Source organism: Salvelinus sp. IW2-2015, linkage group LG11 (assembly GCF_002910315.2).
Source record: "Salvelinus sp. IW2-2015 linkage group LG11, ASM291031v2, whole genome shotgun sequence".
NCBI classification, from domain to species: Eukaryota; Metazoa; Chordata; class Actinopteri; order Salmoniformes; family Salmonidae; genus Salvelinus; species Salvelinus sp. IW2-2015.
Genome location: NC_036851.1, coordinates 7,193,124 through 7,207,861, shown reverse-complemented (window position 1 = coordinate 7,207,861; position 14,738 = coordinate 7,193,124). Strand labels below are relative to the sequence as shown.

The 14,738-nt window shown below is 43.2% G+C and overlaps 1 protein-coding gene across 5 annotated transcripts in view; it reads right to left on the bottom strand.

The window, feature by feature from the left end:
* Nucleotides 1-14,738, bottom strand: part of LOC111969721 (metabotropic glutamate receptor 4) — a 239,523-nt gene that overhangs the window by 74,223 nt on the left and 150,562 nt on the right. The gene's annotated exons all lie outside the window — the stretch shown is intronic.

Here is a 14,738-nt window from a genome sequence, read left to right as displayed (position 1 = left end):
GAATACGATGGTGTTCTTCAATTTGAGACTTGTCTGAAGTCGGTACAGTCGATCTGCTATCTTCTGTCTGTAGCGCCCGGACAGTTTGGGCTACACACTGTGAAGAGGTAAGTCGGTTGTTTTGCTCTAGGACGCCCACATCTGAACGTCCCCAGGTACCAGCTGAGTCTTTTTTATTGAAGTAATGTATATAGGGAGATTGTTTAGTGCCAAAAAGTAACTCCAAGTCAATCACACTTCTGTGAACTCAAACTGTCCACTTAGGAAGCAACACTGACAATACATTTCACATGCTGTTGTGCAAATGGAATAGACAAAAGGTGGAAATTATAGGCAATTAGCAAGACACCCCCAATAAAGGAGTGGTTCTGCAGGTGGTGACCACAGACCACTTCTCAGTTCCTATGCTTCCTGGCTGATGTTTTGGTCACTTTTGAATGCTGGCGGTGCTTTCACTCTAGTGGTAGCATGAGACGGAGTCTACAACCCACACAAGTGGCTCAGGTAGTGCAGCTCATCCAGGATGGCACATCAATGCGAGCTGTGGCAAGAAGGTTTGCTGTGTCTGTCAGCGTAGTGTCCAAAGCATGGAGGCGCTACCAGGAGACAGGCCAGTACATCAGGAGACGTGGAGGGCAACAACCCAGCAGCAGGACCACTACCTCCGCCTTTGTGCAAGGAGGAGCACTGCCAGAGCCCTGCAAAATGACCTCCAGCAGGCCACAAATGCAGGCCACAAATGTGCACATAATCAAAAAAATATATATATATTTGTGATTAAGAGCATATTATTTGTATTTATTATGGATCCTCATTAGCTGTTGCCAAGGCAGCAGCTACTTTTCCTGCGTACCAGCAAAATTAAGGCAGTTAATACAATTTTAATGCGACATTACAATACGTTCACAGATTATTGTGGCCTCAAGTAAGCTTATGATGTTACTTTACAGGCTAGGGTAGCGTACTGTAGATCACATAGACAACTGTACCTGGAAGGTTACTCTGAACCATAAATTAAACTGACCAGAGCCTTTGGACTCTGTGCACACCACTAGAGGAGTGGCCCAAACCTGACAGACTGAGAAAATATCCTGCATAAGGGGACCAAGTTGTGTTGGGTGGCAGAGGTTTCAAGCAAAACAGTTGACTTCCTGATGACCTCAATCAAAACCTCAAATAGGCAGAGCTGCCTTGGCAGACTGCCTGTCCCCTGTGCAGTATTATGCAATCTATGTGCACAACAAGCCTTTAGAATGGGAGAGCTGGGAATTCTTCAAATGTTTTGTTGTTTGATTATATTTGTTGCCATATTAGTACACTTTCAGAAAATATGGTTCCAAAAGGATTCTTCGGCTGTACCCATACGACAACCCTTGTTGGTTCCAGGTACAACCATTTTTGCTTTCAGGTAGAAGCCTTTTGGGTTCCATGTAGAACCGTCTGTGGAAAGGGTTCTACCTGGAACCCAAAATGGTTTTACCTGGAACCAAAAAGGGTTATCCTATGGGGACGGCGAAAGAACCCTTTTAGGTTCCAGATAGCACTTTTTTTTAACAGTGTACAGTATATAGACAATGTCTGCCATATTTTCAATAACTTACAGACAAGCCGATATGTAAATCTGCCATTTTCTTTAATCTCACATCAGGCTTGATATAAAACTAAAGTAGTAGAAAACTAGCTGCATGTTTAAAGCAAAACAAAACTCACATATAACTGACTATGTATCAAGCAGAGCTCCCTTTGACTACTTTCTCTCAAGCAAGCTGATAGGGTCACGGACCATATGGAAACCTAGGTCATTGATGCACCACAATACAATGTTTGCTTGTTGAGCTCAAGTCTAGGTGTTTTCTAGCAAACATGTCTCAGGAACTGCCAGGTATGCTTGTTTGTTCTGTAGATTGAGAGCCAAGCATTTAGGGGATTGAGTCATTTAAAAACGGTATTATGTGTCACGCCCTGATCTGTTTCACCTGTCCTTGTGCTTGTATCCACCTCCTCCAGGTGTCGCCCATCTTCCCCAATTATCCTCTGGGTATTTATACTTGGGTTCTGTCTGTGCCAGTTCGGTTTGTTTGGTCAAGCTTACCAGCGTTTGTTCTGTAAGCGCCTATCTTTTCCCAGCCTCTCTTTTTCTTGTTCTCCTGGAACCCTTGCCTGTTCTGACCCTGTACCCGCCCACCTGACCACTGCCTGTCCCTGAATCTGCCTGCCGCCCTGAAACTTTGCTCCTACTCTGGATTATCGACCACTGCCTGCCTTGACTTGTCATTTGCCTGCCCGTTACAATAAACATTTACAGTTGAAGTCGGAAGATAACATAAACTGAGTTTAAATGTATTTGGCTAAGGTGTTTCACAATTCCTGACATTTAATCCTGGTAAAAATTCCCTGTCTTAGGTCAGTTAGTATCACCACTTTATTTTAAGAATGTGAATAATATAATTATTTATTCCAGCTTTAATTTCTTTCATCACATTCCTAGTGAGTCAGAAGTTTACATACACTCAATTAATATTTGGTAGCATTGCCTTTCAATGGTTTAACTTGGGTCAAACGTTCCGGGTAGCCTTCCACAAGCTTCCCACAATAAGTTGGGTGAATTTTGGCCCATTCCTCCTGACAGAGCTGGTGTAACTGAGTCAGGTATGTAGGCCTCCTTGCTCACACACGCGTTTTTAGTTCTGCCCACAAATTTTCTATAGCATTGAGGTCAAGGCTTTGTGATGGCCACTCCAATACCTTGACTTTGTTGCCCTTAAGCCATTTTGCCACAACTTTGGAAGTATGCTTAGGGTCATTGCCCATTTGGAAGACCCATTTAGACCAAGCTTTAACTTCGTGACTGATGTCTTGAGATGTTGCTTCAATATATCCACATCATTTTCCTCCCTCATGATGCCATCTATTTTGTAAAGTGCATCAGTCCCTCCTGCAGCAAAGCACCCCCACAACATGATGCTTCACGGTGTGCAACCCTGTGCTTCACCCTGTGCTTCCCTGTGCTTCACGGTTGGGATGGTGTTCTTCAGTTTGCAAGCTCCCCCTTTTTCCTCCAAACATAACAATGGTCATTATGGCCAAACAGTTCTATTTTTGTTTCATCAGACCAGAGGACATTTCTCCAAAAAGTACAATATTTGTCCCCATGTGCAGTTGCAAACTGTAGTCTGGCTTTTTTATGGCGGTTTACGAGCAGTGGCTTCTTCCTTGCTGAGCAGCCTTTCAGGTCGATATAAGACTCTTTTTACTGTGGATATAGATACTTTTGTACCCGTTTCCTCCAGCATCTTCACAAGGTCCTTTGCTGTTGTTCTGGGATTGATTTGCACTTTTCGCACCAATGTACGTTCATCTCTAGGAAACAGAACGCGTCTCCTTCCTGAGCGGTATGGCGGCTGCGTGGTCCCACAGTATTTACACTTCCGTAATATTGTTTGTACAGATGAACATGGTACCTTCAGGCGTTTGGAAATTGCTCCCAAAGGATGAATCAGACTTGTGTCTACAATTTTTTTCTGGGGTCTTGGCTGATGTCTTTTGATTTTCCCATGATGTCAAGGAAAGAGGCACCGAGTTTGAAAGTAGGCCTTGAAATACATCCACAGGTACACCTCCAAATGAGTCAAATGATGTCAATTAGCCTATCAGAAGCTTCTGAAGCCATGACATAATTTTCTGGAATGTTCCTAGCTGTTTAAAGGCACAGTCAACTTAGTGTATGTAAACTTCTGACCCACTGGAATTGTGATACAGTGAATTATAAGTGAAATAATCTGTCTGTAAACAATTGTTGGAAAATGTACGTGTCATGCACAAATTAGATGTCCTAAACGACTTGCCAAAACTGTAGTTTGTTAACAATAAATTTGTGGAGAGGTTGAAAAACGAGTTAATGACTCCAACCTAAGTGTATGTAAACTTCCGACTTCAACTGTACTTCACACAGTCTGCACTTGGGTCTTACTTGATACCTGATAATTATGTGTGTGAATAGGACAACCCATGCCAGTTAAATCTAGACAGCCTATAAATGCCCCTCCTTGGGAAAGCATTTTGAACAGGTTTGACCTGTCCTTCCAGAAAAATGGACTGTCATTTCTTTCTACTGGTGTTATTTAAAAGGCAGAGGAAACGGACTGGGGTGCCATATGGAGGAGACTTCTAGGATCCCGCTGTCAGGCACTCTAGTAAGTCACTCCTCTGCCTTCGTATGTCACTGTGGATACGGAGTCATCCAGAATGATAAGGTGTCTGCAAGTAGTCAGGAAGTACTGGGCCTTGCTGGGCCAATGAAACTGTGCTAGGCAAATCACGATCACATTCACTGTCTTGGTCAGAACCAAAATAATACAAATTACATGTTCTTCTTCTACCTTTGGACTGCGTGTGCTTTTAGTTTTCCTATGGTATAATATTGTATTAACATTTCAAAATAAGTTGTTTTTTATTAATTCAGCTGTTTGTTCTCTATTTACTGTTTTCTCTCTAGACATACAGTATCTAGAAAAAAATCTATGAAGTGTAATTTATTATGATTCAGGTTTGGAATAAGGTTGATAGCAGACAGCTTGTTTGATGCAGGGAAAGGCATGACTCATTATTCAAATGATCTGAGGTCAATTAGGTCACATATACTCCCTCTCCGGCGCTCGAGTTCGCCAGTCTGCTTCATTATTACGCATACCTGTCACCATCGTTACGCGCACCAGCACCTCATCAGAGTCACCTTCCTGATTACCTTCCCCTATATCCCTCACTCCCCTTTGTTCTTTCCCTAGGCGTTATTGACTCTGTTTCAGTTTCATGTCTGTACTTTTCCTGTTTCTTGTTTTGGATCATGTTCTATTTCTTTATTCATTTATTCACTCCCTGTACTTGCTTCCCGACTCCCAGCGTACATGTTACACAAACCAACTGTTCCTCATGTTTGTTTAACAATTCTTAATGTTTATGGACTTCTAATGAGAAGGCTTTCAGTTGAGCAGGAAGGAAAATGCAGTTGCAACGGAAAACCTCTTAACAGAAGAAAATGCTGTACCCCCAGCTACTGTATGAATCAAGAATTTATTCCAGACTCTTTAACCCTTATAACTGACATGCCACAAGCAGAATTTCCCAATATTAGGGAGACCCGTTGCTCGGGAAGCAGAGTGGCTTCAGAAGAGGAAAAGCCAAGCCCTTAAGTTGCCAGGCCCCCCAGAAAACTGAAATCACCAATGCACAGATATAGGCCTACAACAAATAGGCCCACAACATTCTACCCATTCATTACGCAGAGTGGTACAAGTTCTAATCAAACAGAAGAGATTTGCATAAAAAGACTGCATAAAAGCGCTGTGAAAAGAGCTGGAATGGAACAATTAGGGCATCTGACGACTGAAGTCATACATAAATAGTTTTATGATGAAATACCATCTTAAATAAGCATGCCCCGTTCAAAAAAAATTGAACTAGGAATAGATATAGTCCTTGGTTCACTCCAGACCTGTCTGCCCTTGACCAGCACAAAAACATCCTGTTGCGTTCTGCATTAGCATCGAATAGCCCCCGTGATATGCAACTTTTCAGGGAAGTTAGGAACAAATATACACAGGCAGTTAGGAAAGCTTAGGCTAGCTTTTTCAAACAGAAATTTGCATCCTGTAGTACTAACTCAAAAAAGTTCCTGGACACTGTAAAGTCCATGGAGAATAAGAGCACCTCCTCCCAGCTGCCCACTGCTCTGAGGCTAGGAAACACTGTCACCACCGATAAATCCACTATAATTGAGAATTTCAATAAGCATTTCTCTACGGCTGGCCATGCTTTCCACCTGGCTACCCCTACCCCAGTCAACTGCCCGGCACTCTCCACAGCAACCCACCAAAGCCCCCACCATTTCTCCTTCACCCAAATCCAGATCGCTTATGTTCTGAAAGAGCTGCAAAATCTGGACCCCTACATTTCAGCCAGGCTGGACAATCTGGACCCTCTCTTTCTAAAATTATCTGCCGAAATTGTTGCAACCCCTATGACTAGCCTGTTCAACCTCTCTTCCGTATCGTCTGAGATTCCCAAAGATTGGAAAGCTGCCACGGTCATCCCCCTCTTCAAAAGGGGTGACACTAGACCCAAACTGCTACAGACCTATATCTATCCTACCCTGTCTTTCTAAGGTCTTCGAAAGCCAAGTTAACAAACAGATTACCGACAATTTCGAATCCCACCGTACTTTCTCCGCTATGTAATCTGGTTTCAGAGCTGGTCATGGGTGCACCTCAGCCACGCTCAAGGTCCTAAACGACATAACCGCCATCGATAAGAGACATTACTGCGCAGCTGTATTCATCGACCTGGCCAAGGCTTTCGACTCTGTCAATCACCACATTCTTATTGGCAGACTCGACAGCCTTGGTTTCTCAAATGATTGCCTCGCCTGGATTACCAACTACTTCTCTGACAGAGTTCAGTGGAGACGACTAGAAAAGATTTGGTTGGCCATTTTATGTGTGGATTAATTGTCGGAGTAGAGGACCTTGTGCATTTCAGGTAAAATAACAACTCAATGTTTATATCCCATGACAAATTAGCTAGCAACAGCAGGCTAGCTAAATAGGACAAATTAGCTAGCAAGTGCAAGCTAACTAGCTAAATTGCCATAATGTTTCATGCTTTTCGACCTGTCCCCAAATTAATGTCATTGGTTCAGAGTTTGTTTTGATATTTTAACCTGCGTGTCGTGATCACGTTTTGTGTAGGGGGACAAAATAAATGTATGCACGATGGTGCACGCGCGCAGCCGGTTTGGGTTCCGTGTCATGCTAAGGATGGCTGACTGATGATGCCACTTATACAAAAATCAATGACTTTACTGTGTACTGGAAGCCATAGTTTATATATCCTTTTGCGTTAGTTGTTAAACAAAGACATTTACATTTCTCCAGTATTTTTGTTTAAATCAAATTGTATTTATCACATACACATGGTTAGCAGATGTTATTGCGAGTGTAGCTAAATGCTTGTGTGTCACGTGCTCCCTCTCCGGCCTCTAGGTCACCAGGCTGCTCGTTATTGTGCACACCTGTCACCAGCGTTACGCGCATCTGCGTATAATGACACTCACCTGGACTCCATCACCTCCTTGATTACCTGCCCTATATGTCACTCCCTTTGGTTTTTTCCCCAGTCGTCATTGTTCCTGTTGCATGTTCGTGTTTCTTGTTTTGTTCATTTATTATATATTTTCACTCCCTGAACTTGCTTCCCGACTCTCAGAGTACGTCGTTAAAGAATGACGACTCACCAAAGGGTAGCAGCAGGGAGTTTTAAAAAAAAACATTTTTTTTGGAGGTGATGTCGGGTTCGGGTGTCAGAATTGGAGCTACCTGGGAGGCCTCAGCCGGTTTTACGGATTCTCATGCCTTCCCTTACTCAGCGGGTTCGATAGGCTCCCATGCCTCAGCTGGGTGAACAGGTTCCCGTGCCTCGACCGAAGTAACGGGGGAGGTCTCAGCCGGCTCACTCTTTAGCCTGTTTGTCAGGTTTCTGCACCTCAGCGGATGCGACCGGTCCGCTCCGGATCCCCAGGATCGTCACTGTGGTTGGCATCCTGCGGCTGGAAACGAACGTGCCGGGAGGGGGTACTGTCATGTTTGCTCCCTTTCTGGCGCTCTAGGTTGTCATGCTCCCGCGCCTCAGCCGGACCGACAGGTCCCGCGCCTTAGCAGAGGTGTCCGCTCCTGATCCACGGGATCGTCATCTTGGTAGGCGTCCTGTGGCTGGAGCCAGGCGTTGGGGAAGGGGTACTGTCACGTGTTCTCCCTCTCCAGCCTCTAGGTCACCAGGCTGCTCGCTATGGTGCACACCTGTCACCAGCATTACGCGCATCTGCGTATAATGACACTCACCTGGACTCCATCACCTCCTTGATTACCTGCCCTATATGTCACTCCTTTTGGTTTTTTCCCCAGTTGTCATTGTTCCTGTTCCATGTCGGTGCGCTGTTCGCGTTTCTTGTTAATTTATTAATTAAATATTTTAACTCCATGAACTTGCTTCACGACTCAGCGTACATCGTTACATTGTGCTTCTAGTTCCGACAGTGCAGAAATATCTAAAAAGTAATCTAAAAATTCCAAGGAAAGGGATGGAATAAGAATATATAAATGAGCTATGATCGAGCGGCATAGGCAAGAAGCAATAGATGGTATAAAAATACAGTATATACATATGGGATGACTAATGCAAGATATGTAAACATAATTAAAGTGACTAGTGATCATTTATTAAAGTGGCCAATGATTTCAAGTCTGTATGTAGGCAGCAGCCTCTCTGTGTTAGTGATGGCTGTTTAACAGTCTGATGGCCTTGAGACTGAAAAATAGCTTCTGTCTTTCGGTCCCAGCTTTGATGCACCTGTACCGACCTTGCCTTCTGGATGGTAGCGGGATGAACAGGCCGAGGCTCGGGTGGTTGTTGTCATTGATGATCTTTTGGCCTCCTGTGACAACGGGTGCTGTAGGTGTCCTGGAGTGCAGGTAGTTTGCCCCCGGTGATGCATTGTGCAGACAGCACCACCCTCTGAAGAGCCCTGTGGTTGTGGGCGGTGCAGTTGCCGTACCAGGCGGCGATACAGCCCGACAGGATTCTCTCCATTGTGCATCTGTAAAAGTTTGTGGGTGTTAAGAGACAAGCCAAATTTCTTCAGACTCCTGAGGTTGAAGAGGCGCTGTTGCGCCTTCACCACACTGTCTGTGTGGGTGGACCATTTCAGTTTGTCCGTGATGTGTTCGCCGAGGAACTTAAAACTTTCCACCTTCTCCACTGTGGTCCTGTCGATGTGGATAGGGGTCTGCTCTCTCTGCTATTTCCTGAAGTCCACAATAATCTCCTTTGTTTTTCTGACACCACACTCCAAGTGCCCTCACCTCCTCCCTATAGACTGTCTTGTCATTGTTGGTGATCAAGCATACTACTGTTGTGTCATCTGCAAACTTGATGATTGAGTTGGAGGCGTGCATGGCCACGCAGTCATGGGTGAACAGAGAGTACAGGAGGGGGCTGAGCATGCACCCTTGTGGGGACCCAGTGTTCAGGTTAAGCAAAGTGGAGATGTTGTTTCCTACCTTCACCACCTGGGGGCAGCCCGTCAGGTAGTTCAGGACCCAATTTGCTCAGGGCAGGGTTAAGACCCAGGGCCTCAAGCTTAATGATGAGCTTGGAGAGTACAGTACTATGGTGTTGAATGCTGAGCTATTGTCAATGAAAAGCATTCTTACATAGGTATTCCTCTTGTCCAGATGGGATAGGGCAGTGTGCAGTGTGATGGCGATTGCATTGTCTGTGGACCTATTGGGGAAGTATGCAAATTGAAGTGGGTCTAGGGTGGCAGGTAAGGTGATATGATCATTGACTTGTCTCTCAAAGCACTTCATGATGACAGAAGTGAGTGCAACGGGGCGATAGTCATTTAGTTCAGTTACCTTTGCCTTCTTGCGGGCAAATCCTAAAAGCTGGCAAAGAAGGTGTTTAGTTTGTCCGGAAGCAAGACGTTGGTGTCCGTGACGTGGCTGGATTTCTTTTTGTAGTCCGTGATTGCCTGTAGACCTTGCTACGTACGTCTCGTGTCTGAGCTGTTGAATTGTGACTCCACTTTGTCCCTATACCGACATTTCGCTTGTTTGATTGCCTTGCGGAGGGAATAACTACGCTGTTCGTATTCGGCCATATTCCCAGTCGTCTTTCCATGGTTAAATGCGGTGGTTTGCGCTTTCAGTTTTGCGCAAATGCCGCCATTTATCCACGGTTTCTGGTTAGGGTAGGTTTTAATAGTCACAGTGGGTACAACATCTCCAATGCACTTCCTTATAAACTCAAACACCGAATCAGTGTATAAATCAATATTCTCTGAGGCTGCCTGAAACATTTCCCAGTCCGCGTAATCAAAACAATCTTGAAGCGTGGATTCCGATTGGTCAGACCAGCATTGAATAGTTCTTGTCACGGGTACATCGTGTTGGAGTTTCTGCCTATAGAATGGGTGGAGCAGAATTAAGTCGGTCAGATTTGCCGAAAGCAGGGCGGGGGAGGGCCTTGTATGCATCGCAGAAGTTAGATTAGCAGTGATCCAGTGTATTGCGCGCACGAGTGCTACAATCAATATGCTGATTGAATTTAAGTAGCTTTGTTCTCAAATTTGCTTTATTAAAATCCCCAGCTACAATAAATGCAGCCTCAGGATATATGGTTTCCTGTTTGCATAGAGTCCAGTGAAGTTCCTTGAGGGCCGTCGTGGTTTCGGCTTGAGGGGGGATATACACGGCTGTGACAATAACCGGTGAGAATTATCTTGGGAGATAATATGGTTGACATTTGATTGTGAGGAATTCTAGGTCGAGTGAACAAAAGCACTTGAGTTCCTGTATGTTGTTACGATTACACCATGAGTCGTTAATCATGAAGCATACACCCCCGCCCTTCTTCTTCCCAGAGATGTTTATTTCTGTCTGCGCGACGCATAAAGAATCCCGGTGGCTGTACCGACTCCGACAACATATCTCGAGAGAGCCATGATTCTGTGAAACAAAGTATGTTACAATCGCTGATGTCTCTCTGGTTTAGGCTACGTTTCTGTATATTCCTCATTGCGAAGATAAGTCTCTCAGCAGTCTTTTAAAAAGAGAGGACTTTGCTGAAACCTAGGTCTATTTGACTAAATTGTGTTTGCACTAATACAGTATTAATCCCCCTAGTGTTGATTGACGCACCAGTGCCCACTGAAAGGGGAGATTCTCATGAACACGATAGACTTCTCAGTTTGTCTAACTGGTACCGGTTTTAAAAAAACTAATGGAAGTTTGAAGGTAGTTTTGTGCCTACTCCAAAATAGGGGTTAAATATGTGTAAAAAAACATATCTAAATATTTTCAGATTTTTCTTTATATCTCCTAGATTTAGGACAGAAACCTTGTTTCTTATGATTTATTTTATGACTGTCCATTTTGTTATTCAATGTGTTTCTATGGGCTTTAGTAGTAAAGTTTTGGAAGACACAATGTAAGTAATCCAATGTATGTCCCTATTACTGCCCGGAATGCCTCTACTGATCCTACAGCTATTGTATGCAGTAATAATGTGCCTCTGAACCAGAGCGATATTGTTAGCACTGAGGTGGTGTGCACCAGCAGGATGTCCAATGTGTGCAGCTCACCCTGCATTAACATAAATAACCTGAGCATGTCTACCTCTGTTTTTATTTCTTTACTAGGAAGCTTAGCAATCAAGCATCCTAAAGAAGTGCTAAATATAACTCACGTTAACATACAGTATGTAGCTTAAGAAAAAAGGTTCATGAAAGTATTAATTTGCTAATAACAGATGGCATTTATATTCTGACTCTCTGAAATTCACTTAGATAAAACCTTTGATGATACAGAGGTAGCAATAAATTATTAAAAGATCGAGAGAAAAGCCAAAGGTGGAGGTGTGGCCGTTTATATTAAGAACCACATTCTTGTAAAGCTTAGAGGGGATCTCATGTTAAATACTGTTGAAGTAATATGGCTACAGGTTCATCTGCCTCACCTAAAGCCCATTCTGGTGGGAAGCTGCTATAGGCAACCAAGTGCTAAAAGTCAGTATCTGGATAACGTGTGAAATCCTTGCTAATGTACAGTTGAAGTCGGAAGTTTACATACACTTAGGTTGGAGTCATTAAAACTCATTTTTCAACCGCTCCACATTTCTTGTTAACAAACTATAGTTTTGGCAAGTCGGTTAGGGCATCTACTTTGTGCATGACACAAGTAATTTTTCCAACAATTGTTTACAGACATTTTATTTCACTGTATCACAATTCCAGTGGGTCAGAAGTTTACATACACTAAGTTGACTGTGACTTTAAACAACTTGAAAAATTACAGAAAATGATGTCATGGCTTCAGAAGCTTCTGATTGGCTAATTTACATCATATGACATCATATGAGTGAATTGGAGGTGTACCTGTAGATGTATTTCAAGGCTTACCTTCAAACTCAGTGCCCCTTTCCTTGACATCATGGGAAAATCAGCCAAGACCTCAGAAAAAAAATTGTAGACCTCCACAAATCTGGTTCATCCTTGGGAGCAATTTCCAAACGCCTGAAGGTACCACGTTCATCTGCACAAACAGTACGCAAGTATAAACACCATGGGACCATGCAGCCGTCATACCGCTCAGGAAGAACAGATGAACGTACTTGTGTTTAAAGTGCAAATCAATCCCAGAACAAAAGCAAAGGACCTTGTGAAGATGCTGGAGGAAACAGGTACAAAAGTATCTATATCCACAGTAAAAATAGTCCTATATCGATATAACCTGAAAAGCCGCTAGGCAAGGAAGCCACTGCTCCAAAACTACCATAAAAAAGKCAGACTACGGTTTGCAACTGCACATGAGAATAAAGATTGTACTTTTTGGAGAAATGTCCTCTGGTCTGAGGAAACAAAAATAGAACTGTTTGGCCATAATGACCATCGTTATGTTTGGAGGAAAAAGGGGGGACGCTTGCAATCTGAAGAACACCATCCCAACCGTGAAGCACGGAGGTGGCAGCATCATGTTTTGTGGGTACTTTGCTGCAGGAGCAACTGGTGCACTTCACAAAATAGATGGCATCATGAGGTAGGAATATTATGTGGACATATAGAAGCAACATCAAGACATCAGTCAGGAAGTTAATGCTTGGTCGCAAATGGGTCTTCCAAATGGACAATGACCCCAAGCATACTTCCAAAGTTGTGGCAAAACGGCTTAAGGACAACAAAGTCAAGGTATTGGAGTGGCCATCACAAAGCCCTGACCTCAATCCCATAGAAAATTTGTGGGCAGAACTAAAAAACGTGTGCGAGCAAGGAGGCCTACTAACCTGACTCAGTTACACCAGCTCTGTCAGGAGGAATGGGCCAAAATTCACCTAACTTATTGTGGGAAGCTTGTGGAAGGCTACCCAAAACGTTTGACCCAAGTTAAACAATGTAAAGACAATGCTACCAAATACTAATTGAGTGTATGTAAACTTCTGACCCACTGAGAATGTGATGAACTAAATAAAAGCTGAACTAAATCACTCTACTATTATTCTGACATTTCACATTCTTAAAATAAAGTGGTGATTTTGGGTGAATTTATTATTGACTGGCTTTAATCAGGCTGCCCACTCAAGCGAAAGCTTTAAACTGTAACTAGTGCTTGCAACCTGGTTCAGGTTATCAGTCAACCTCCCAGGTTAGTTACAAACAGCTGTGGTAAACCGTGTGGACAGTGAGATTTTAGTCCGCAAAAACAACTTTACTAGTACAGGAAATAAACAAAGAAAATCACTTAGGTTTGGCTCGGTTCTTCCTCTGTTTTTGTTCGGTGTCAGTCTCTCCCTGTTCTCTCTCGAGGTGTGCCACAGTGCTCCTTTTATTTGGCCTCCATGGCTGGTGGGCACTTTCCCCTAATTACCTCCACCTGGAGCTATCCGTTTCGGGTTGCCCATCTCACGTACTCCCAGCAGAGGGAGCTAATGTCGCATCACGTGCCTCCCCTCTATTACCATCCACCGGGGTAGACCTCCTGGGATACCACACAACACAAATTAAAATCATCAACATGTATTGATCACATCTTTACTAATGCTGCAGAAATTTGCTTGAAAGCAGTATCCAAATCAATTTCATGTAGTGATCACAATATAGTAGCCATATCTTCTTAGGGATAGGGGGCAGTATTTGGAAGTTCGGATGACTGAGGTGCCCAAAGTAAACTGCCTGTTACTCAGGCCCAGAAGCTAGGATATGCATATATTAGTAGATTTGGATAGAAAACAGTCTGAAGTTTCAAAAACTTTTAAAATAATGTCTGTGAGTATAACAGTATTGATATGGCAGGCAAAAAGCCAAGGAGAATCCATCCGAGAATACATATCAGGCTTTAAAGGGTTTCAGGCTTGTTTTTTGAAAAATGAGCTACAATTTGTAGTTTTTCTAGGTGGCTCTCATTTTGATTGTAGCGCGCATGGATGAGGGCGCGCACTTTGTTATTTATCTCCGGTAATGAACATACTATTCTCCGTCTTAAATGTTATCGTTTATTTACATTAGGGTACCTGAGGATTGATTAGAAACGTTGTTTGGACGAAGTTCATTGGTAACTTTTGGGATTCCTTTGTATGCATTTTGAACAAGGGGAACAGATGGATTACTGAATCAAGCATGCCAACTAAATACTTTTTTTGGATATAAAGGACTTTATCGAACAAAATGACCATTTGTTATGTAGCTGGGACCCTTGGGATTGCAAACAGAGGAAGTTCTTCAAAGGTAAGTGATTTATTTTATCGCTATTTCTAACTTTCATGACGTCTTTTCTGGTTTGGAAAATGTTTTTAATGCTTTTGTACGCGGGGCGCTGATAATCGCATGGTATGCTTTCGCCGTAAAGCCTTCTTGAAATCTGACAAAGCGGCTGGATTAACAAGTTAAGCTTTTAAACGATGTATGACACTTATATTAAACATTCATGAAAATACAACTATTTTTATATTTTGAATTTCACGCTCTGAAATTCACCGGATGTTGTCGAGGTGTGCCGCTAGCGGCACTTCTAGCCCAAAGAGGTTTTAACTAGGAAAACAAAAGTTCCAAAGGCTGAGCCTGGGTATAAGAGTGCATACAATACATTTTGTAGTGATTCCCATGTTGTTGATGTAAAGAATATTTGTCTGTGGTG